The 24802-nt window shown below is 39.5% G+C and overlaps 1 pseudogene; it reads right to left on the bottom strand.

The window, feature by feature from the left end:
* On the bottom strand, positions 21849-24136 carry LOC107646824 (annotated as a pseudogene).

Below are 24802 nucleotides of genomic sequence, written 5' to 3'. Positions count from 1 at the left end.
CTAGCTGTTCTTTGAGGGCCAAAATGTCCTCCACTTTCAGATGAGTGGTAGGCCTCTAAAATGGACTGGAATTCTGATTGAGGCACATACCGTCTAATTACTTGGTCAGCGCCACATCTCCATAAATATGGGTCATCCCATATATAATATTTAGACTCGCTTTTCAGCTTGTCTCTTTGATGCTTAGTAAAGTTTGGAGGAAAATTGCGGCTGACTAGATAATTAGCTACAGGCGCATACCAAGGGACTACTTCAGATACTGCTTGCAGGTTATCAAATGGGAAATTATCATCTATAGGAGTGGAGTCATCCCTAATGTGCTCAAGGCTACTCAAGTGGTCTGCCACTAGATTCTGGTTACCACTCCTATCCTTAATTTCTAAATCAAATTCTTGTAGTAGCAGTATCCAATGTATAAGCCTTGGTTTGGACTCCTTTTTAGCTAATAAATACTTTAGAGCTGCGTGGTCTGAGTACACTACTACTTTAGTACCAAGTAAATAGGCTCAAAATTTATCCAGAGCAAAAATAATAGCAAGAAGCTCTTTCTCAGTAGTAGTGTAGTTAGACTGAGCGGCGTCTAAAGTCTTAGACGCATAAGCAATTACAAAAGGATCCTTACCTTCATGCTGAGCCAGCACTGCTCCTACTGCATGATTGGAAGCATCACACATGATTTTAAATGGCTGGCTCCAGTCTGGTCCTCTCACAATTGGAGCTTGAGTTAGTGCGGTCTTTAGCTTATCAAACGCTTGTTTGCAATCCTCACTGAACTCGAACTCAATATCTTTCTGCAGTAGTCTGGATAAGGGTAGTGCTACCTTACTAAAGTCCTTAATGAATCTCCGGTAAAAACCTGCATGGCCAAGGAACGAACGAACTTCCCTCACAGAGGAGGGGTAAGGTAAACTAGAAATAACATCCACCTTTGCTGGATCTATAGAAATGCCAGTATTAGACACAACATGTCCTAGTACAATCCCTTATTTTACCATAAAGTGACATTTTTCAAAATTCAATACAAGGTTTGTACTGACACATCTATCTAATACTCTAGATAAACTATCCAAGAAAAGGCTAAATGAATCACCATAAATACTAAAATCATCCATAAAAACCTCTATATAGTCCTCAATAAGGTCAGAGAAAAAACTCATCATGCACCTTTGAAAAGTAGCTGGTGCATTGCATAAGCCAAAGGGAATTCTTTTATAAGCATAAGTGCCAAAAGGACATGTAAAAGTAGTCTTTTCCTGATCTTCAGGAGCTATATGGATTTGAAAATATCCTGTATAACCATCTAGAAAGCAATAATGGGATTTACCTGACAGGCGATCAAGCATCTGATCAATGAATGGCAAGGGGTAATGATCCTTGCGAGTGGCTTGGTTGAGATGCCTATAGTCAATGCAAACTCTCCATGAATTCTGTACTCTAGTTCTCAAAAGCTCTCCATGCTCATTTCTTACTGTTGTGATTCCAGACTTCTTGGGCACCACTTGTACTGGACTAACCCATTCGCTATCTGAGATGGGGTAAATGATGTCTGCTTCAAGTAGCCTGGTTACTTCTTTCTTGACAACTTCTAAGATGGTGGGATTCAGTCTTCTCTGAGGTTGACGGACGGGCTTTTCTCCCTCTTCTAGGAATATTCTGTGCTCACAAACTTGAGGGTTGATGCCTACTATGTCCGCCAGGCTCCATCCAATTGCTTTCTTGTGTTTCCTCAGCACACTGAGTAGTTGTTCTTCTTGTTGAGAAGTAAGTTCCCTTGCAATGATAACTGGAAATTTCTGCTTGTCCTCAAGGTAAGCATACTTGAGGTGTGGAGGGAGGGGCTTTAATTTCAATTTCTAGTCATGGTCAGGCTCTGGATTATCTGGGGCTGGTGATAATGGCAAAGTGCCCTCATTGTCCTCTGAGAGTGTCTCCACACTTGGACCTTGTCCTGTGTACTTCTCTTCTAATTCCTCCTGGTGAACTTCAGCCACGGTTTCATCTATGATGTCATACTGGGAGATAGAAAGATCATCTGGAGGGTGCTCCATAGCTCCATATAAACTGAATTTCACTATTCTGCTATCTATTTCAAAAGAATAAGTTCCGGAAAATGCGTCCAGCTTGAACTTTGAAGTCTTCAGAAATGGTCTTCCAAGCAGGATTGATGATGGCCTTCCTGAGTCATTAGGGGGCATTTCTAGGATATAGAAGTCAATGGGAAATGTGAGCCCCTTAATGCTCACTAATACATCTTCAGCAATTCCAACCACTGTAACAATGCTTTTATCTGCTAACACAAAACGAGCTGCCGACCTTTTTAAGGGAGGGAGCCTCAAAGTATCATATATAGACAAAGGCATTATACTAACACATGCTCCTAAATCACACATGCAGTCAGAAAATATCACACCTCCAATAGTACAATTAACCATACATGGACCTGGATCACTACACTTTTCAGGTATACCTCCCATTAAAGCAGATATAGAACTACCTAAAGGAATAGTTTCTAATTCATTAATTCTGTCTTTATGTATACATAAATCTTTTAGAAACTTTGCGTATTTAGGTACCTGCTGAATAACATCAAAAAGGGGAACAGTTACCTCAACCTTTTTGAATATTTCTACCATTTTGGGATCAAGTTCCATCTGCTTCCTGGGCTTCCTTGCAATTTGTGGAAATGGAATAGGAAGGGTGTTTTCTGCAACATCTGTATCCTTTGGTGCTTTCTTCTGTGGTTGGGCTTCTTCTTCTTTAACCATATCTTGTATGTCCTCTTCCTCTTTAGCATCTTCTACTTCCACTACCTCTTCAGGTGAGGCGTGTTCTGATGGGATTGGCTCCTCCTGATTCCTCTCTTGCAGTGTGGTTCCAGACGTTAGGGTGATGGCATTGATGCCACCCTTTGGATTGGGTAAGGGTTGAGAAGGAATTCCACTGGAGCTTGCATGTTGAGTGTTTGAAGTATTGGGTGATGCCAACTGAGAGATGAGAGCTTGTATAGCGGATGCTAGGCCATTAAGTGAACTTTCCATGTTCCTTTGTCCTTGTGCAATGGATTGAAGCACTTCGTCACTCGGAGTGGAATTAGATTGAGTGATCTGCGGAACTTGTTGTTGGTTGTGCTGTGCTCCTTGGGATTACCTCAGGTGAGGTGCTCTGTAAGGCTGGTTCTGGTTCTGCTGCCTGTTGTTGTTATTATTCCACTTCTGATATCCTTGATTGTCTCTGCCTCCTCTGTTATTGTTGTCCCTCCAGCTCTGGTTAGAATTATCTCTCCAACCTTGGTTGGAATTGTCTTGCCATCCATGGTTGTAGCTGCCACCTTGATTGTATCCTTAGTTGGGGCGGTCATAGAAGTTATGAGTGGCTGCCACAGTGTTGTCTTCCTGCTGGAGCTGCGGACATTCATTAGTATAATGGCTATAATCAGCACAGATCCCGCACACTCTCTGTGGGACTAACTGTTGGCTTTGCTACGCTTGTTGTTGATTCAACTGCATCTGCTTCAGTAAGTTGGTCATTTCACAAATACTCTGAGTCAGAGTAGTAGTCTCCTTGCTAGAAGATACCTCTGCAACAGCTTTTGACCGGCTTTGTTTCTGCCTATGATTCCGAGTAGATTTAGCCAAGTCGCTGATCAATTGCCATGCCTCATCAGTGGTCTTGTACTTTTTCATAGACCCATTGCTAGCACTTTCCAATGTGGTCTTATCTTGGGGCCTCATGCCCTGTGTGACGTAGCCAAGCAACACTATCTTGTCAATCATATGGTGGGGACATACTTCCAGAAGATTGTTGAAGCGCTCCCAGTATTCATAGAGAGTCTCGGATTCGTCCTGAACAATCATGGAAATGTCTTTCCTCAGTTTATCAGTAACTTCAACTGGAAAGAATTTTTCCAAAAATTCTCTTCTAAGCTATCCTAGTTAGAAACGGTTGCTACGGGTTGAATGTAGTTCCACTCTCTCGCCTTTCCCTCAAGAGAGAATGGGAAGGCTTTTAACAGAATAGAAGTTTCATCTGCACCATCACGTCTGACAGTAGAACAGGCTGCTTGGAAATCCCTAAGGTGCTTGATAAGCTCTTGAGAAGGTAAGCCATAAAACTTAGGCATCAAGTTGAGCAGTGCAGTCTTTATTTCAAAATCTATAGCCACTGCTGGGTGATGCGCTTGAAACGGTTATATTGTAAAATCAGGGGCTCCAGCCTCCTAGATAGTAACTCTTCTAGGTGCTGCCATGTCACCTGCACGTAAATCAACCGAATTAGTAGAAAGAGAGCTTGTTTCTTCCTTATGTGACGTTTCAGATTTGCCCTCGGGGAGGACTAACCGACGCCGAGCTTGCCTTATACATGAAATAGTTCTTTCAATCTCAGGATCAAATACTGGCAAGCTTGGATCAGGAAATGAATGCATCATTTAACAAAAGAAACATGCAGCTCATAGTAGCAAAATAAAATAAAATGCAAGTAAATAAATTCCAATCAATAACTTAGCACGCTATTGCAACTCCCCGGCAACGGCGCCAAAAATTGACGTGGCTGAAATTGGCGGATTAAGAAATTATTATAAGAGATACGTTGCAAGTATAGTTCTTAACCAACCGAAAATGCGCTTATCAATTTAGAAGGGTTGTCACAGAATTAAAATTAAAATACTGGGAGTATGAATCCCAGGTCGTCTCCCAACGAGTTGCAGAAAGGTGTGTTATTTTATTAATAAGATGTTTTCTAAAATGGTTTGAGTTGATAAACAGGAAATTAAATAAAAAAATTTATGTAAATTAAATAAAAACCTTAACCGGGAGTATATTAGTTGGAAACCCTATCCTTGATGGAGTTCTCCCAAGATAAAAGTGATAATTGAAGGTTGTTCTACTTAGTTATCCTTTACTAGGTAGAGGAAAGTCAAGCAAGTTGGAAGGCAACTTCTATTCACAAGTCCTAATCCTCTCCCTTAGGAAGGACTAGTGTCAGTGACTAGAGGGCGATCCAACAATAAACCCAATTACAATTTTTTTCTTGATCGTTCCAACTCAAGGTTCTCCTTTCAACCATCTCCCAATCAAGATATGGAACTACTCGCTCATTATGAATGTAAACTTCACAAAATAAGAAAGAGAAATAAAGAGAGACATGATAATTAATAATCCAAAAGATCAATAAAATATAAAAATAGTTCTTGTATTAATAAATTCTAAAAATAATCAAATAATAATTCTGAACAGAGTAAGGATATGAAAGAGTAAGTGACAAGTAAGGAAAACAAACTAGAATGAAGTCTTGGTGGAGGCAATAACTCTTCTCAATATCCCAATCCAAAAAGCAATAAAACCAAAATCCTAAGAACTATGAATGTGTAGAAAGAAAACCTAGAGGAAGAGTAAAATCAGATCTAAAACTAAAATTATGTGGAATGAATGTTGTCTTTGGTCTCTGCATGTTCCCTGGCTCTAGTCTGCTTTTCTAGGATGAGAACTGGGTCAAAATAGGGCCCAAAATTGCCCCCAGCGAATTCTACAGATTCTGCAGATCGCGCACATCACGCGGTCGCGTCATCCAGGCGTTTGCGTCATCCAGCGTTTTGCCTTTCCACGCGTGCGCGTCGTCCACGCATTCGCGTCACTTGTGCAGTTTCCAGTCCATGCGTTTGCGTCAGGCATGCAAGCGCGTCACTGCAATTTCCTCTATTTTGCGCAGTCGCGTGAGCCATGCGTCCGCGTCACTTCTCGCTGGTCATCTCCTCCATTTCTTGTGTTCCTTCTATTTTTGCAAGCCTCCTTTCCAATCTCCAAGTCATTCATGCCATATAAAGCCTGAAACACTTAACACACAGATAACGGCATCGAATGGAATAAAGGAGAATTAAAATACATAATTAAAAGTCTCTAGGAAGCAAATTTTCAACCATGGAGTAATTTTGGGAAGGAATTGTAAATACATGCTAATTTAATGAATAAGTGGGTAAAGATTTGATAAAACCACACAATTAAACACAATATAAACCGTAAAATAATGGTTTATCATCAGCCATATTCACTTCTTTCACCTGGGAATCAATGATATCAACATGCATGCACTCCTCTGGAGTGTCTGGATGCTGCATGGCCTTAACAACATTTAGCACAAACTCATCCTCATTGACTCTTAGGGTTACTTCCCCTTTCTAAAAACGTTAATGAGATTCCGTCCTGTAGCTAAAAAGGGTCTTCCTAGAATGAGGGTTGCACTCTTGTGCTCGTCCATTTCCAGCACCACAAAATCTGTGGGGAAAGCAAAGGGTCCAACCCTAACAATCTGTCCTCAATCATGCCTGATGGAAGTTTAACAGAACCATCAGCAAGTTGAAGACATACGCGGATTGGTTTAACTTCATGAGTTAAACAGTGTCTCTTTATTAGTGATGCAGGTATTAGGTTAATACTTGCTCTGAGATCACATAGGGCTGTGTTTGTGCAGGCATCCCTTAAGGTGTAGGGTATCATAAAGCTCCCAGGATCTTTGAGTTTCTCTGGTAAGCTCTTTTGGATTATTACACTACATTCTTCAGTGAGGAAGACTGTTTCTGCCTCTCTCCAATCCTTCTTATGACTTAAGTTGTCTTTCATGAACTTAGAATAAGAGGGTATCTACTCAAGAGCCTCTGCAAAAGGGATCTTGATCTCAAGTGTCTTGAGATAATCCGCAAAGTGGATAAAGTGTTTATCCTTTTCCGCTTGGCAGAGCTTCTGAGGATATGGCATCTTGGCCCTGTATTCATCAACTTTAGATGATGTAGGTTGAATTCCTACAAAATTAGAAGAGGGTTTATTGGCCTGCTTAGGGGGTCTTATCAGCACTTGTATATATCTGATCATCCCTATTTGGGCGTTCAACGCCCTTATTACCCCTTTCCTGGCGTTCAATGCCAGGGTTGCTACTCCCGTTCTGGCGTTCAACGCCAGGAACATTGTCTCCTCTTGGGCGTTCAATGTCAAGGGAGCTGCCCCCTTCTTGGAGGTGTCTTGGGCTGCAGTTTGGTTGTCCTCTATCAGCTGTTCCTCTCCTGGTTTCCTGCTGTATTAAGGATAGGTGTTTAATGTCTTCTCACTCCTTAGTTGAATAGCTTGACATTCTTCTTTTATCTGTTTAGATAGTTACTGCCTAGTTTGACTCAGCTGTGCTTCTACATTCCTGTTAAAAGTCTGAGTTTCTTGCAAAGCCTCTTGCAATTCTAGCAACTACTGTGCAAGGGCGTGTAGCTGCTGAGTCAATAGACCATTTTGTTTTGGAGGGTTAGATTTAGTAGATATTGCCTTAACCTCTCCTTTCACGAAAGTCTCATCAACCAAGTACAGATGCTGGTTCATGGCAACTATCTCAATAGGTTCGTGAGTCTCTTCAATTATTTTCCTTATATGTATAGAACCACCAGCAGAGTGGTCTAGAGACATCCTAGCCATGTCTATGAGGCTATAATAGAAGATGTCTAGTTTCACCCATTCTGAAAATATTTCAGTGGGACATTTTCGTAGCATTTTTCTATACCTCCCCCAGGCATCATGAAAAGATTCATTATTCTCTTGCTTGAAGCCTTGGATGTCCAGCCTTAACTGGGTCAACTTCTTTGGGGGAAAGTATTGATTCAGAAACTTGTCTACTAGCTACCTCCAGGTTTTTAAGCTGGATTTGCGTTGGTTATCTAACCACCTCTTTGTTTGATCCCTTACAGCAAAGAAAAATAGTAGTCGTCTGCAAACATCCTGATCTACTCCCTCAGTGCGTACTATGTCAGAAATTTGTAAAAAGTTTGCCAGGAACTCAGTAGGCTCTTTCTGTGGAACTCTAGAGTACTGGCAGTTCTGCTGCACCAGAGTAATGAGCTGAGGATTTAGCTCAAAATTACTTGCTCCAATGGGGGGTATACTGATACTTCTCCCATAGAAGTCAGGAGTGGGGGCCATATAGAACCCCAAAATTTTTCTAGACTGTTCATTCCCATTTAGGTTCATGGTGAAGAAAGGTAGGAGAATTCGAGTATTAAGAAGTAAAAAGGGAAACTAAAATTAAAATATTTTTGTTTTTATTTTTATTTATTAAGTAAATTCGAAAAGGAAAAAAATTAAAGATAATTAACTAAAAAGATTTAAAAATTAAAAGATAATTGTCGAAAATAGAAGAAAGAGTAAGACGTAAGAAGATTTCGAAAATAGAAGAGAGAAGAATTAGTTAAGAAGTTTTGAAAAAGAGGGAAGAGAGAAGAAGAGTATTAGAGAGATATCAAACTTTCAAAATTAAAATAAGATAGATCAGGTAACTAATTAAGAAAGATTTAAAATTAAGATAAGATAGGAGATTTGAAAAATATTTAATTTTAAAAATTTTTAAATTTTAAAATTGGAAAAGAGAAAGTCAACAAGATAAGATAAGAAAAGAAAAGATTTGAAAAAGATTTGATTTTAAAATTTGAAATTGGAATTTTGAAATTTGAATTTTAAATTTTGAATTTTAAAAATTGAATTTGAATTAGGAATTTTAAGATTTTGGAATTTGAATTTTAAATTTTGAATTTGAAATTGAAATAAGATAACAATTGAAATTTAAAATTTAACTTTGCTGACAAGAAAACAGCAAACTTTAAAAATTTTTAATTCAAGATAAGAAAAGAAAGCAAGATTTTCAAAAATTTGAATAAAGATAAAAGAAATAATTTTTACTTTTTCAAATTAATGAAGAAAGAGAAAAACAACAAAGAGACACCAAACTTAAAATTTTTAGGTCAAAGAGGCACTAATTTTCGAAAATTAAGAAGACAAACACCAAAAGATACCAAAATTAAAAATTTTAAGATGAAAACAAGAAAAGAAACAAGAACAAATTGAATACCAAGAAGAACACTCAAGAACAATTCGAAAATTCAAAGAAAATAAAGAACACACAAAGGACACCAAACTTAAGAACTGACACTAGACTCAACAAAAGACAAAGAAAAGATGGATTTTGAAAAGGTTTTTGAAAAAGAAAACAAAAGACTCAAACAAAAGTAAAAAGTACCTAATCTAAGCAACAACATAATCCGGTAGTTTGTCGAATCCGAATAATCCCCAGCAACGACGCTGATTAGTGGATATTTTATACGCTTTTTGGCATCATTTTCATATCGTTTTTAGTATGTTTTGTCTAGTTTTTATTAAGTTTTTATAGGTTTTAGTGTTAAATTAATATTTTTGGGTTCTACTATGATTTTTTGTATTTTTGTACAATTTCAGGTAATTTCTGGCTGAAATTGAGGAGCTGGAGCAAAAGTCTGATTCAGAGATAGATAAAGCACTGCAGATGCTATCCGGATCTGACCTCCTTGAACTTGGAAGAGCTTTTCTAGAGCTACAGAAGTCAAAATGGAGCGTTCTTAATGGCAACGGAAATCTGACTTCCAAAGCTTTCCAGAAATATATAATAGTCTATACTTTGCTTCAGATTAAGAGGCCTAAAACTGGCGTCCAACGCCAGCTACCTACCACCTTCCAAGCATCCAGCACCCACAGAGTAGAGACCAGCGTCCAAACGCCCAAAGAGGACCCCCTAGCCAATGTTCAATGCCCTAGGAGCCTCATCACATGTGGATCTCACCAAAATTCAGCCCAAACACTCACCAAGTGGGCCCCAGAAGTGAATTTTAGCACTAGATAGACTGTTTTACCCTTACTAGTCATCTGTTTAGTATTTAAAGTGTATTTTACATCTCTCTTAAGAGAGAGGCACATCATTCAACATACTTTCGAGTTTCACATTGTATTTTCCTTTCAGTATGAGTTTCTAAACCTCCTAGGTTGAGGGAAGGAGCCTTGCTGAGTCCTATGAATTAATAAAAGTATTACTGTTTCTTTTTCGATCCGTGTTTGATTTATTTCAAAGATGTATACTCATTTTTCAACATGGTGAATAGAATGATCAGTGAAAATCAGCTCTGTTCATTATACTAAGACAAACATGTCTGACAAACACCCGTGTCTTCTTGGGTTCGTGTGAATACGTGGCTGGAAAGCACAAACCAACAGTTATGTTTATACATCTCTCAGACGGTTCATCCATGACTTCGTTAGTGACTTCTCGAGACACCAGTTCAGCCGATTTCCGGGGAGATTAGGGTCTCCGTGGTATAGGTTAAAATCCAAAGAAGCAGCATCCTCTAATCCGAAAGATCGACCTTGTCTGTGGCATTTTGAGTAAGATCGCCAAGAGAATGAACTGCTAGAGCTTCACCCTTCATCAGATTGAAGCGTTCAATCTGTAGTAGAGGAGATCAATGACCATGGCCCATGGCGTCAATCACATACAGCCTGGCATAGAAGAAATCATTCACAAGCAGAGAAAACAGTGATACCAGAGTTAATTCAGAAAGACAAAGCAACTCCAATCTTCAACTATATTCCTATTACTGATTTCAATAAATCCTAAACTCCGTAATCCTACAACCTTTTAATTTTTCCTGACTAAGACCTGCAAGATAACCACAGCTTGCTTCAAACCAACAGTCCTCATGGAATCAACCCTGACTCGCTCAGGTATTACTTGGACGATCCAGCGCACTTGTTGGTACAGTTGTACGAAAGTGTGGGGATTCGTGCACCAGGCGCCAAAAACATGGTGCACAAAACTGACTCTGCAAGTTTTGCATTAATAGAACGGTAAGTGCACCGGGTCGTCCAAGTAATACCTCAGGTGAGTGAGGGTCGATCCCACGGAGATTGTTAGTTTGAGCAAGCAATGACTATCTTGTAGATCTTAGTCAGGCAGATAGAAAATATAGTTGTCACGAAAAAACACATAAAACAGAATAAATAAATAAAACATTACTAGATAGGTGTGAAATCAATGGTATGAGAATAGTTGAGGCTTCGAAGATGCTTATCCCTTCTGGATCAACTTTTCTCATAATCTACTCTAACTTCTGATTGATTCATTCCATGGCAGGCTGTAAATGATTAACGCCGGGTCAGCGGTCATTAATTTCCTGTGCTTTAGATTAAACGCCGGGTCAGCGGTCATCCAATCTGAACGGGGGTGAAGCTCTAGCAGTCCATTCCCTTAGTGATCCTACTCAAAATGCCACAGACAAGGTCGGATCTTTAGGATCAGAGAACACTGCTCCTTTGGTTCTAGCCTATACCACAAAGGCCCTAATTGCCCCGCACCTCGGCTGCATTGATGTCTCGAGAAGTACCTAAGAAGCCGTGGATTAGCCGTCTAAGAGATGTCTAATCAAGCTTGTGGTTCAATAGTATCCCGTTAAAGACGCACAAGAGCCCATGTGAATAGGGATGACGGTCAAATTACACTCCCATTCTATTAGAATGAAGAACGAAGATACATCTTAGAATAGAATCAAGCATAGATTGAAATAGAATAGTGATATTATTAATCAATAAGAATCATCATAGCTCCTAACCTTAACCTTAGGAGGTTAGTGACTCATAGCTTACAAAAGGTAATGTTCGAATGTAAAAGTGGGCAAAAGTGTCCCTAACAAGGGTGAACTCTTGTCTATATATACTAATCTAGCAACTAAGAATTACAGAAATAAATAAACTAGTCTTGTAATGCGAAAATTCACTTTTCGGGCTCACTTGGTGAGTGTCTGGGCTAAGCTTTAGTGAAATCCACCAGCTAGTACTCCCTTTTGGGCGTCCAACGCCAGCTTTGGACTTATGAATGGGTGTTGGACGCCGGCTACCCCTTTTTGGGCGTTGGACGCCAGGAATGAGGCTGGTGGCTGGCGTTGAACGCCAGTTTTGGGCCTTCATTTCCAAAGCAAAGTATAAGCTATTATATATTTCTGAAAATTCTAGAATGTTAGCTTTCCATAGCCGTTGAGAGCGCGCCATTTGGACTTCTGTAGCTCTAGAAAAGCTCCTTCGAGTGCACAAAGTTCAGATCCTGACAGCATCTACAGTCCTTTCTCTGTCTCTGAATCAGACTTTTCCTCAATCTCCTCAATTTTAGCCAAAAAATACCTGAAATCACCATAAAACACACAAACTCAAAGTAGAACCCAAAAATGTAAATTTTGCACTAAAACCTATGAAAACATAATAAAACTTCAACAAAATATAATGAAAACTATATGAAAATAATGCCAAAAAGTGTATAAAATTTTCGCTCATCAGCTGTGCTCTTCTATGAAGATGATTCACCTCCCTTTGGTGTCATTGATGATAAGATACACCTAGAGCTTGCTTTGCAACACCAAAATTAAAAAGTTTGCTTGTCTCCAAGCAAAGAAAACTTGGTCCCATCTTGGCGTTGAACGCCAGGACTGCTTTCCTCATGGGCGTTGAATGCCCAACTCTCTTTTCCCTTCATGTGTTGAACGCCAGTAAGGGACACCCTCCAGAGTGTTTTGTTTCTCTCCTATGTGTTCCTATTTCTGCTCTAAGTGCTACACATGATCACAAACATTAAAGAGCAAGGGAAATTATGGAAATCAACTAAAATGAAAAAAAATGGAGATAAACAAAAGAAATAAAAACAATAGTATTCTACTCATGGTTGGGTTGGCTCCCAACAAGCACGTCTTTACCATCATTAGCTTGACCTAATTGCTGTCATGTTAGCAGTAGTTTAGAGATTTCCTGCTCAAGTTTATCCCCTAGGTAATGCTTGACTCTCTGTCTATTCACTGTAAATCTTTCATCAGAGTGTCTATTTTAGAGCTCTATATGACCATAAGGTGACACATTAGTGACCAAATAAAGCCCCGTCCATCTTAACTTGAGCTTCCCAGGGAAGAGCTTGAGTTTGGAATTGAAGAGTAAAACCTTCTGGCTCGGCTCAAAGACTCTGGAGGAGATCTTTTGATCATGCCATTTCTTGGCTCTTTCCTTGTAAATTTTAGCATTGTTAAATGCAGTTTGTCGGAATTCATCCAACTCATTTAACTGGAGCAATCTTTTGTCTCCTGCAGCTTTGGCATCAAAGTTGAGGAATTTGGTCGCCCAGTAGGCTTTGTGTTCCAGTTCCACGGGCAAAAGACATGCCTTGCTATAGACCAGCTAGTAGGGTGACATCCCAATAGGAGTCTTGAAAGCTGTTCTATATGCCCAGAGGGCGTCATCAAGTTTCCTTGCCCAATCCCTTTGGGAAGTGCTTACTGTTCTTTCCAGGATTCTTTTGAGCTCCCTGTTGGAGACCTCAGCTTGCCTATTTGTCTACGGGTGGTAGGGAGTTGCCACTCTGTGGCGAACACCATAACAGTGTAGAGTTGAGTCAAGCTACCTGTTATAGAAATGAGTACCTCCATCACCGATCAGTGTCCTTGGAACGCCGAATTACTGAAAATGTGTTTCTGGAGAAACTTCATCACCACTCGTGTGTCATTAGTGGGTGATACGATTGCCTCAACCCATTTAGACCAAGGTTCTGAAAATCGGACTGGTCATCAAACTGCTTTAGTCACTGGTTTACTAGTTTATTGGTCTAACCGGTCCAACCGGTGGTTCAACGGAAAAAACTATTTTAGAATAAAATAATAAATAAATTATAAAGGACCAAAGATGAGGGTACTCCAAGAACTCCTATTAGATGCAACAGCATTCAACATTATCACATATTCTCACACACACATACAAAGCCTTAACCCAGAGAACAACCACAGCAAGTGACTTGGAAAGAAAATGTAAACACCGAAACAATCACAAGCATACAGAACATGTGAATATTATTATAGCAAACATAATAATAAAATAGCTCTTCTAATGCGTCTTCAAAAATATCCCAAATCAAGAAAACTACATAATCTGATCCACTTGATTCAGAAAGTTACATATAATAGAAAAAATAAGAATCAACTAAAAGAAAAAGAAAAGGAAGGCCTGGTTGATTTGATTCAATTGCTTGAGATGAAGAATTAAACAGGGCTGAGAAGCTGAGAGTTTAAATGTTAAACCTCAATATTCAAGTAAGATGACTCCATTATTGTTATTATTACACCCTTCTAATGTCACAAATTCAATATATATTATAGTCCATTGACACTTGTGTATTCACAACTTGACCTCATCATTCTGATTCATACCTTAAGTAGAAGAAAAAGTCCCAATAAGCTTTCATTACAATTTTATCCAGAGAGTTGGGGCTTTGGTTCGGAGTTCATGCCAATGATAATGACGAGAGGGATGAATCCGTGAATCAGTAACATAAGCAGTGCAAATTTTAACAAAGTTCACCACAATGATTAACAACAACAAAAAGCACTGAAAGAACACTCAGTAATATAGGCAGTGCAAATTTTAACAAAGCTCATCACAATGATTAACAACAACAAAAAGCATTGAAAGAACAGTGAATCAGTAACATGGGCAGTGCAAATTTAAAATTTAAAAGTTATCAATTTAAAATTTATCATCAAATACAATCAGTGAGTAAAGCCAATCAATCAAACATTGACTTAGCATTCTGTTCTGATTATGTGACTGGGAAGCAACAAATTTAGCAACAAATGCAAGTTACAGCAACAAATTTAACAAATCCTAGTAAAGTCCCAAGTTACAGCAAAAAGGCAAATTTATTGATTACTAATTTTGCAACATGCAGAAATACAGGGAGAAGGAAAATATGGAAAAGAGAGAACACTAAACCAAAACATTAACCAATAATCACACTAAACCTGCAACCAGCAATTACAAAACAGCAACAAATATTAGTACATTATAAAACATTCCAAAACAGTGATGACACTAAACCTGCATAGTAAATAATCTCAAAGACAATGATCACCAATATCCAGCAAATAAACAATAAATACACAACAACAATTTAGAAAATAAATAAGAATAAGACCTAAATAGAAAATCCAACAAATTAAGTCGCAGCAACCAAACAATTTGACAAATTAAAACAACAGTAGCCCAACAATTTAGCAAATCAACTTAACAAATTCAAGAACAGAAAATCACAAGAACAAAAAAAAATAAAAGTAACAAAAGAACACAAGAACCATTAGCAAATTAACAAGTTCACAATAACAGTTAAAAAATTTACTAGAAGAACACTAATGCAAGTGGAATCATCATGCTAACATGTTTTCTGCAAAGATGCTATTTGTACAGCTAAAATTTCCTAATTACTATAATCCAATTATTCTAATTTCACATAAAATCAACTTACTAAGTTTCTAAAAGCTAGAAATTATAAAACCAACCAGAAATATGGTTAAAGCATTTCATCAAACATATTGAGTGCGGTAAAATTAAAACGAAATAAGAGAATTCAAAGCTTAATTTTAATGTGATAGAGAAGAGAACATAACTATTGTAACTTTAATTTAGTCTATGAAAAAATCCAAACCACTACCAAATCAAATAATTACTTATTGTAATAGAAATCAGAAATTGCAGAGTTTGAAGAAGAGTATTGGTGTTGTGTGAGTGTATTGTCTGGTGGCGGGTTTAAGGAACTCACGGTGGGGACAAAAGAGAGCAGTTCGACGGCTGAGTGGAGCGCGCGGGTTGGTTGCAGAGTTTGAAGCCGAGCAACGCGGCTTCCAGACGAACGCAAACTCGAATGGTGAACAGCGAGTAAACGCAAACGGTGAACGTCGAGCGAACTTGAATGGTGAAGAACGCGAACGAAGATGCAAACATGAACGGCAAACAAACGGCGACAGAAGCGCGGCTGAGCAGACAAAGACGACGGACACCGAGCTCGAGGAAGCAACCGTGATCGGTGACAGCGAACAGGGGTTGAAGATTTGGAGCACGAGGGAAGCTAGATGACGGATGGCAAACTTTGAGTGCGACGGACGGTGGCAGTATGCCACTTCTTGTGGCGGTGGTGTAGGCTTACAGTGCTAGGGTTTGGGTGATTTCTCTGACTGAAAGAAAGAAAGGGAGAAAGGGAGAAAGAAACGAATGAGCTTCCCTTTTTTGTGTAAACCGGCCGGGTTCTGGTTCGGTCCGACTGGCCGGTTCTCTTCCGGTTCAACGGTTTTTTACCAGTTTTATGATTTCTATTTTTACATGCCTGACTGGACCGTTAGTATTGCCGGTTCACAATTAAACCGGTTCGACCGGCTGGTCCGGTCCGGTTTTCAGAACATTGATTTAGACACATAATCCACTACCACAAGAATATATGTGTTCGAATATGAGGAAGAGAAAGGGCCTATGAAATCTATTCCCCATACATCGAACAGCTCAATTTCTAGAATCCCTTATTGAGGCATTTCGTGATTATGAGGTAGATTGTCAGCCCGTTGACAACTGTCACAGTGGCGAACAAATTCTTGGGAGTCCTTGAAGAGCGTTAGCTAGTGAAAGCCACTCTGAAGGACTTTGGTGGCTTTGCGCTCGCCTCCAAAATGGCCTCCATATTCTGAGCCATGGCAATGCCATAGAATTTGCTGCTTTTCGTCCTCAGACACGCAACAGCGGATTATGCCGTCCGAGCACCTTTTAAAAAGGTATGGTTCATCCCACAGGTAATATTTAGCATCATGGTTTTTTGACCCCTTCCTGTCCTTGATCTCTATGTCAAATTCTTACAGGAGCAGTACCCATCTTATTAATCTGAGTTTAGAATCCTGATTGGACAGAAGGTACTTGAGAGTAGCATGATCAATATAGATACTGACCCTAGATCCTATTAAATAGGATTTAAACTTATCAATGGCATAAACCACTACAAGTAACTCCTTCTCTGTGGTGGTATAGTTTCTTTGCGCGTCATTTAAAACACGACTGGCATAATAAATGACGTGTAAGAGCTTATCATGTCTCTGTCCCAAGACTGCACCAATTGCATTATCACTAGCATCACACATCTGTTCGAATGATAAATCCCAGTTGGGTGCAGAGATAATAGGTGTAGAGATAAGCTTTGCTTTCAGAGTTTTAAAGGCATGCAGGCACTCCTTGCTAAAAACAAAGGGAGTGTCAGTGGCTAAGAGATTGCACAAGGGTTTAGCTATTTTGGATAAATCCTTTATAAATCTCCTGTAGAAGCTCGCATGTCCTAGGAAACTTCTGATTGCCTTGACATTGGTAGGTGGTGGTAATCGTTCTGTTACTTCCACCTTAGCCTGATCGACCTCTGTGCCTTTTTTTGACATTCAATGTCCAAGAACAATGCCTTCAGTTACCATGAGGTGGCATTTTTCCCAGTTTAAAACCAAGTTAGTTTCTTGGCATCATTTCAGAACCATGGCCACATGGTTAAGGCAGGAATTGAAGGAATTCCCAAAGATAGAGAAATCATCCATGAATACTTCAAGGAATTTCTCAACCATGTCTGAAAAAATAGAGAGCATACACCTTTAAAAGGTGGCAGGTGCATTACAGAGGCCGAATAGCATCCTCCTGTATGCAAATACTCCATATGGGCATGTGAATGCTGTCTTTTCTTGATCTTGGGGATCTACTGCAATTTGATTGTAGCCTGAATATCCATTCAGAAAGTAATAAATAGCATGCCCAGCTAGTCTCTCTAGCATCTGGTCTATGAACGGTAAAGAGAAATTATCATTTCTTGTGGCATTATTGAGTCTTCTATAATCAATGCATATACACCAACCTGTTACTGTCCTTGTAGGGATCAGTTCATTCGTCTCGTTGTGGACCACTGTCATCCTCCCTTTCTTGGGTACAACCTGGACAGGACTAACCCAAGGGCTATCTGAGATAGGATAGATAATCCCTACCTCCCATAGCTTAGTGACTTCTTTCTGCACCACTTCCTTCATGACTAGATTCAACCGCCTTTGTGGTTGCACCACAGGTCTGGCATCATCCTCGAGCCTTATCTTGTGCATGCATCGAGTTTGGCTAATTCCCTTTAAGAAATTCATGGTCCAGCCTAGTGCTATTTTGTGTGTCTTCAGCACCTGAATCAGTGCTTCTTCCTCTTGTGGCTTCAGGGAAGAACTTATGATTACAGGATAAGTGTCACCATCTCCTAGAAACACGTATTTCAAGAAAGATGGCAGTGGCTTGAACTCAAGTTTGGGAGGTCCATCCTCCACTCTAGGAGCCTTTAAAGTTTCCTCCTGCTCTTCTGATGCCTCTCTGTAAAGGCTGGCATCCTCAAGGATGTCATTCAGCTCCTTTTCTAGGTTCTCAACTGCATGTGTCTCTTCCACCAAAGAATCGATGATATCGATCCTCATGCACTCCTCTGATATATCAGAGTACTGCATTACTTTGGTAGCATCCTGTACGAACTCGTCCTCATTGACTCTTAGGATTACTTTCCCTTTTTCCACATCAATGAGGGTTCTTCCTGTGCCCAGGAAAGGTCTCCCTAGAATAATGGACACATTTTTATGTTCTTCCTTATCCAAGACTACAAAGTCTGTAGGGAATGTGAAGGGTCCAACCCTTACAATCATGGCTTCAATTACTCCTGATGGAATCTTAGCTGAGCCGTCAGCTAATTGAAGGCATATGCGGGTGGGCTTGATTTCTCGGTTTAAACTGAGTTTCTTTATTAGTGAGGCAGGTATTAAGTTGATGCGTGCCCCAAGATCACAAAGAGCCCTCCTTGTGCTGGCGTCTCCAAGATTGCATAGTATTACAAAGCTTCCAAGGTCCTATAGTTTTTCTGGTAAGTTCCTTTGGATAACTGCACTGTACTCTTCAGTGAGGAAGACTGTCTCTGTCTCTCTTCAATCCTTCTTATGACTTAATATGTCGTTCATGAACTTTACATAGGAAGGTATTTGTTCAAAGGCTTCTGCAAATGGGATTTTGATCTCTAGAGTCCTGAGATAATCTGCAAACTTAGCAAATTGCTTATCCTTCTCTGCTTGACAGATTTTTTGTGGATATGGCATCCTGGTCTTGTATTCAAGTGTGTTGGGTGGTGTAGAGTGGTTGTCTATGTTACCAGAAGGAGGACCACCAGCTTGCTTAGGAGGGATTTTCCTTGGGTTTGCACATGATTGACCTTTGCCTTTTGGGCGTACAACACCTAGGTTGGTCCCTTCTTGGCATTGAATGCCAGGCTTGACCCCTTATGGGCATTGGATGCCCTCTCTGCCCCCTTCTGTGCGTTGGACGCCCAAGGGTATGCCCTGGGTTGTTGTGTTTTCGCCTTCTGACGCTTCCTCACTTCCTTGCCTATCTCTGTCGTGAGAGTGGTTGTTTAGTGTCCTTCCACTCCTCAATTGGATGGCTTGGCACTCTTCTCTTATATGTTTTGATAAGTGTTGTTCAGCCTGGTTCAGTCGTGCCTCTATATTCTTATTAGAGGCACGAGTTTCTTGTAGCACCTCTTGCAGGCTTAACAATTGTTATGTGAGGGAGTGTAGCTACTGAGTTAGCAATTCACTCTATTTTGGAGGGTCTGAGTCAGTGTACGCTGCTCTGACCTCTTTGTACATTGTAGTCTCACCAGAAGAGTATAAGTGCTGGTTGATGGCGAATGTCTCAATAAGCTCTTGAGCTTCCTCAATAGTCTTTCTCATGTGGATTGAGCCACCTACAGAATGATCTAAGGACATCTTAGCTATATCTGTCAGTCTGTAATAGAAGATATCTAACTTCACTCGTTCAAAGAAAATTTCCATAAGGCACTTTCGTAGCATCATTCTGTACCTTCCCTGAGCATCATAAAGAGACTCACTCTGTTCTTGCTTAAAAACTTGGATGTCCAATCTTAGCTGGCTTAACTTCCTTGGTGGAAAGTATTGGGTCAGAAATTTATCTACCAGCTTATTTCAGGTGTTCAAGCTTGATCTGGGTTGAGTATCCAACCACCCCCTAGCTTGACCCCTTACAGCAAATGGGAAGAGCAGTAGCTGGTAGACATCCTGGTCTACTCCTTCGACTTGTACTGTATCAGAAATCCGCAGGAAATCTGTAAGGAATTCTGTGGGCTCCTCTTGTGGGAGTCCCTAGAACTGGCAGTTTTACTGCTGATGACCTACGTCATTTACCTCTTTCTCTTATCTAAAAGGACCATAGAATTGGTAAAATCTCATTCAAGTGATGCAATTATATGAACTATATAATGAATTTATGGGACATTACTTTGAAATGAGTGTTGCTTGAATTTCAGGTGAAAAGAACAACAAAGGATGAAATAAGGGAGCACAACATAGGATGAAACAGGGAGCACATTTGGCGCTGTGTTTCTTGCAAAGAGTGCCACGTTCTCCTGTAGTACCATACATGACTAGGATAACGCTACGCTTGCCTTCAAGAGCGCTACGTTCTTTACCCAAGAAAATTTGGCTAGCAACGCGTACGCGTGGGTGACGCGTACGCGTGGAAGTGGTATTTCTGAAGGATCATGCGAACGCGTGGAGAAAGCAGCATCAAGAAAGTGGTATTTTTGATAGGCCACGCGTACGCGTAGATGACGCATAAGCGTGGGAGGAGCTACGTTCTTCACCCAAGAGCGCTACGTTCTTCAACCAAGAGTGCCTGCGATAGTTTTCAATACTGGGATTAAAAATTTGGTTACCGACGCGTACGCGTAGGTGACGTGTACGCGTAGGAGACGCGTACTTGTGGAAGTGCTATCTTTGAAAGGCCACGCATACGCATGGGCGACGCATACGCGTTTGAGAGCGCTCTTGGTGCGAATTCTATGCTTTCCTGGGGAGCGCTGAAGATGACGCGCGGCGTGAGCGTGACAAGTGATGAAGACAGTGATGACGCGTACGCATGACAAGTGCAAAATATTGAATGACGCATACACGTGGGTGATGCGTACGCGTGGGTGCAAGAGAGCGCTCCGCTCTCCTAACAAGCACTACATTCTCCTGGGAGCAGAATATTCAGCCAAATGGATTGTACTAACTGAAAATGTGAAAGGCCCACTTTGAGATCTTGCAAGTACACCTGAGGAGTCAAAGAAAATTTGTATAAATAGGTGGTACCTTGAATTAGAAAAAAAACTTTTGAAACTTTAAGCTTCTGGAGAATTTCGGGAACTTTTACTTTTCTTTCACTTTTGTACTTAGTTTTATTTTCTAGTTTGGATTTCCGTTTTGTACCTGAGAGCTATGAGTAGCTAACTTCCCTCTCATTGGGGGAGGGAGATCTATTGTACTTGATGGATTAATTGATAGTGAATTTCTTTTTTCTTCATCTTCTCTTTGATTTGCTAGAAGGAATTTCGTTCTACTATAACAAATAAGGGTTTTCGCAACGGTCAAAAACCGTTGCCGTAGATTGAAAAACCGTTCCCAAAACTTTAGCCAACACTTTGGCAACGGTTTTTGACCTGTGGTATATGCGGCCATTGCCAATGCTCAAAGGCAACGGCTTTTTACCTAAGGCAACGGTAACAAAAAAACCGTTGCCAAAGTTACTGGTATAGACAACAGTTTTGACAACAATTTTTAAAGAATGGTTTAGAACCGTTGGTGGATAGGCAACGGTTTAAAACCGTTCTCTTTCATGACGTAACGGTCTAAAACCATAACTGGATAGGCAACGGTTTTAAACTGTTGTAGTTTTATTACTCACAAAGCCAACGGTTTTAAAGCGTTGCCATTAGTGTCACTTTTTGGCAACGGTTTTAATACCATTGCCATTTTATAGTTGTCTTTGACAACGGTTTTAACACCATTGCCTTTTGTGACTTTTGACAACGGTTTTTTATAATATAATTCTTTATTTACAAGAGTTTTCTCATGAATGAAATTAGTTCCAACTTTTTTTTAGTGTCAATAAATAACCTAAACTATTTGAATCAAATTAATAAAGAAAACTAATTGAATATTTACCATCAAATTTGACTTATAAAAATTATTGTAAGATCCACAATCACATTATATCATCATTGCAAAATAACATAATACTAATCTAGTTCATAACTACTTTTATTTATATATATTCATTTTTCAAAATACCATAATACTATAGCCGAAGGGTGGCAATTTCTTCAGTGAGGGTAGGAAGTGGGGAGAATAAGTAGGTAAGGTCCACATTTCCCTGCACACCTATTCCACTACCCAATCTTCTTCTTCCATCTACCAATATCCACAATCCAGTCCAGCCCAATAACATCAACTCCAGTATCTTTAATACGCTCAAGGAGGCCACCATTTCCATTTATATAAAGAATAATCGGTGTCTTAGGGCATCTTTTCTTGACCAAATCTACAATCTGGATGTTTAGAAATTAATAAATGCCAAAAGAGGAAAAGATTTGGAACAATAGCATCTTGCGCCCAACATTCAATTCCCAAATATTTTATGTTTTATAAATTATGATGATGCACTAATAGCAACATAGTTTCAATTAAATAAAAAAGTTTGAAGGTGTAGCCTCTGATTTGGACTTTCTCTCCAAAATTCAGAAGACAAAGATCAACATCCAGTGAGCTTACTTACCACTCGATGCTTACAAATTACAAGCTCTTAGCTCATCTTATTATTTATCAACCAAATGACAATCATGAGAGCTTGGAACAAAATAATAATTTACATAAAACAAAAACGGTAATCATTGCAAACCTTTGAAAGCGACACATGGTTTGTCTAGTTTAAAGATTCAACTAAACAAATAAGCAAAAGTTGAAATACATACACTTAGGCTTGCTATTACATGGATCCCAAATAGAACAATTTGAAAAATTGGAACACAATTTCAGTAAGATGAAAATAAATGGAAACTATTTCTACATTACCTCTTTGATATAAGGCTTTGACCAGCGTTCCCACATATCAGGTGGTAGTTGTCCACCCCATGAATCAAATATTTGTATGCAGTGAGCCCCAGACTCCACTTGGAAAAAAACATAATCTGCTATTGCTTGCTCCAAATAAGAGAACAGAGTCTACAATAAATGTGGTGCTGTATGGCAGCCTTCACCAGCAGAGGATCTGAAGACAAAATCAACACAAAAATCATGATTTTCTCTTACTTAAATGAGTATAATCAAGAAAATGAAAGATTAATCAAGAGAAAGAAATGCTTATAACAGTCTCCCAAATTTGAACAATATTACTCATTTCTGTAAAACATACAAATGAATGTTAATTGTTAACAGAACTTTTTCCCCTCTTTCTCCATGCCTTCAATCAATCAACTTCAACAAGCTCTGTTAATTGATTCATCTAAAAGACTCAAAAATATCTGAATTACCCTTTCCTAGAACCCTATAACAATTTGCACCACTATCTAAAGCAACAGATTTGTTAAAACTGAATGCTATTAGGGACCAGCAACTCACCTTTATTATCACACAGATAAAGTAGCTACATTACCACTTCAAAAAATAAATGAATTGAAAGAAAAATAAAAAAGAAAAAGAAGCTAAATTGAACAAAATGAAGAGCATAATAAGAAGAAGGAAAAACTATGGTACCAGAAGAAGAGGCAAAGCAAGTGATGGAGAAGTGCGGTTTTGGGTTGAAAGGGAGTGAAAGTATAGCATATAAGGCATTAGAATGTGGAAACAAAGTAAAAGAAAAGAACAAATTGAGGTTGCAACTTGTACCTGAAAGGAGCTTTTGAAGAGTAGCACAAGCTTTCTTCCATGCTGGCCTTTCAAGGATACAAACTTATTTAAATTAGGCTGTTTCAATTACAAACACAATATGGAAGCCAATTATTGTCCTATGCAAGAATTTAGCCATATACTCGACCATTAAAAAAAATTCTCATCATCAGATTGCACAAACAGCGGTAAATTCATAGGAGAAAAAAAGCACAAATTATTGTCCTATGCAATGAATATGAAAGTAAAAGAACTAAACCACAATGTTAAGCTACTAATAATAATGAATAACTGACCTTTGCCAATGATCAAACCAAGCTGCTTCAAGGTAAGTGTATGTCCAGTTTAGTGAAATTGAGTATGAGGGTAATTGGAATTAAAACAAAATCAGAGCAGCATTGCCAGAGAAACAGTTACATACTAAATCAATCTTAAAATCAAAATAAAATCACAACAGCATTTCTAAATAACCAGTTTCCAAATCAATATTAGAACAGCATTATACCAAATCAACATTAAAATCACGCGACAGCAAAGTAACTCGTAGGATAAAGCTCATCAGGACAGTGGCGAGTTGCAGCAGAAACAGAGTGGCGATCCAGACACCAACGGTGGCACACAGCTCAACAACGACGGTGACGGCGAACCCAACCCCGCCAGTGACGGCTTGGCAGCAACAGAGGCAACCTCCTCCTCCCTCATCGTGTTTCTCTCTCTGCGCGAACCCTTTCTCTCTCTTCGAGCTCCTCAGTGGGGGCAGTGATGGGAGGTGCGACGGCGACGACGAGCTCGACGATCAGGACCTTCAGCGGTGGTGATGGAGTCCTCGACGATGGTGGCTACTTCTCCTCTCTCGTGCGCACTCTTCTCCGTCTCCACACCTCTGGTTCGCGCGACGATGGCGGCGGCTCCATGGAATGGCGGCGACAGGCGGGCAAGGCGCAGCGATGGCACCCTCTTCTCCCTCTCCTTCCCTTCTTCTTTCCCGATTCCCCCTTCTCTTTTTTTCCTTTTCTTTCTTTTCCCCTTTTCTTCTGTTTCGTTTTCTGTAAGTGCGTTTAGGGATTCAGGTAACAAATTTAGGATTTTTGTGAAATTAGGGTTTTATTTGGTAATTCTAGAATTATGGTAAAATATATACTAGTAATATAATAATTTTACAAAATATTTAAGATAAAATGATAATCTAGAATTAAAATTTAATACGGTAAAGAAGCGATGGCACCCTCTCCTTCCCTTCTTCTTTCCCGATTCCCCCTTCTCTTTTTTTCCTTTTCTTTCTTTTCCCCTTTTCTTCTGTTTCGTTTTCTGTAAGTGCGTTTAGGGATTCAGGTAACAAATTTAGGATTTTTGTGATTTTTGTGAAAT

The sequence above is a fragment of the Arachis ipaensis genome, chromosome B06, assembly GCF_000816755.2.
Source record: "Arachis ipaensis cultivar K30076 chromosome B06, Araip1.1, whole genome shotgun sequence".
NCBI lineage: Eukaryota > Viridiplantae > Streptophyta > Magnoliopsida > Fabales > Fabaceae > Arachis > Arachis ipaensis.
This window is presented reverse-complemented; position numbering and strand designations above follow the sequence as displayed.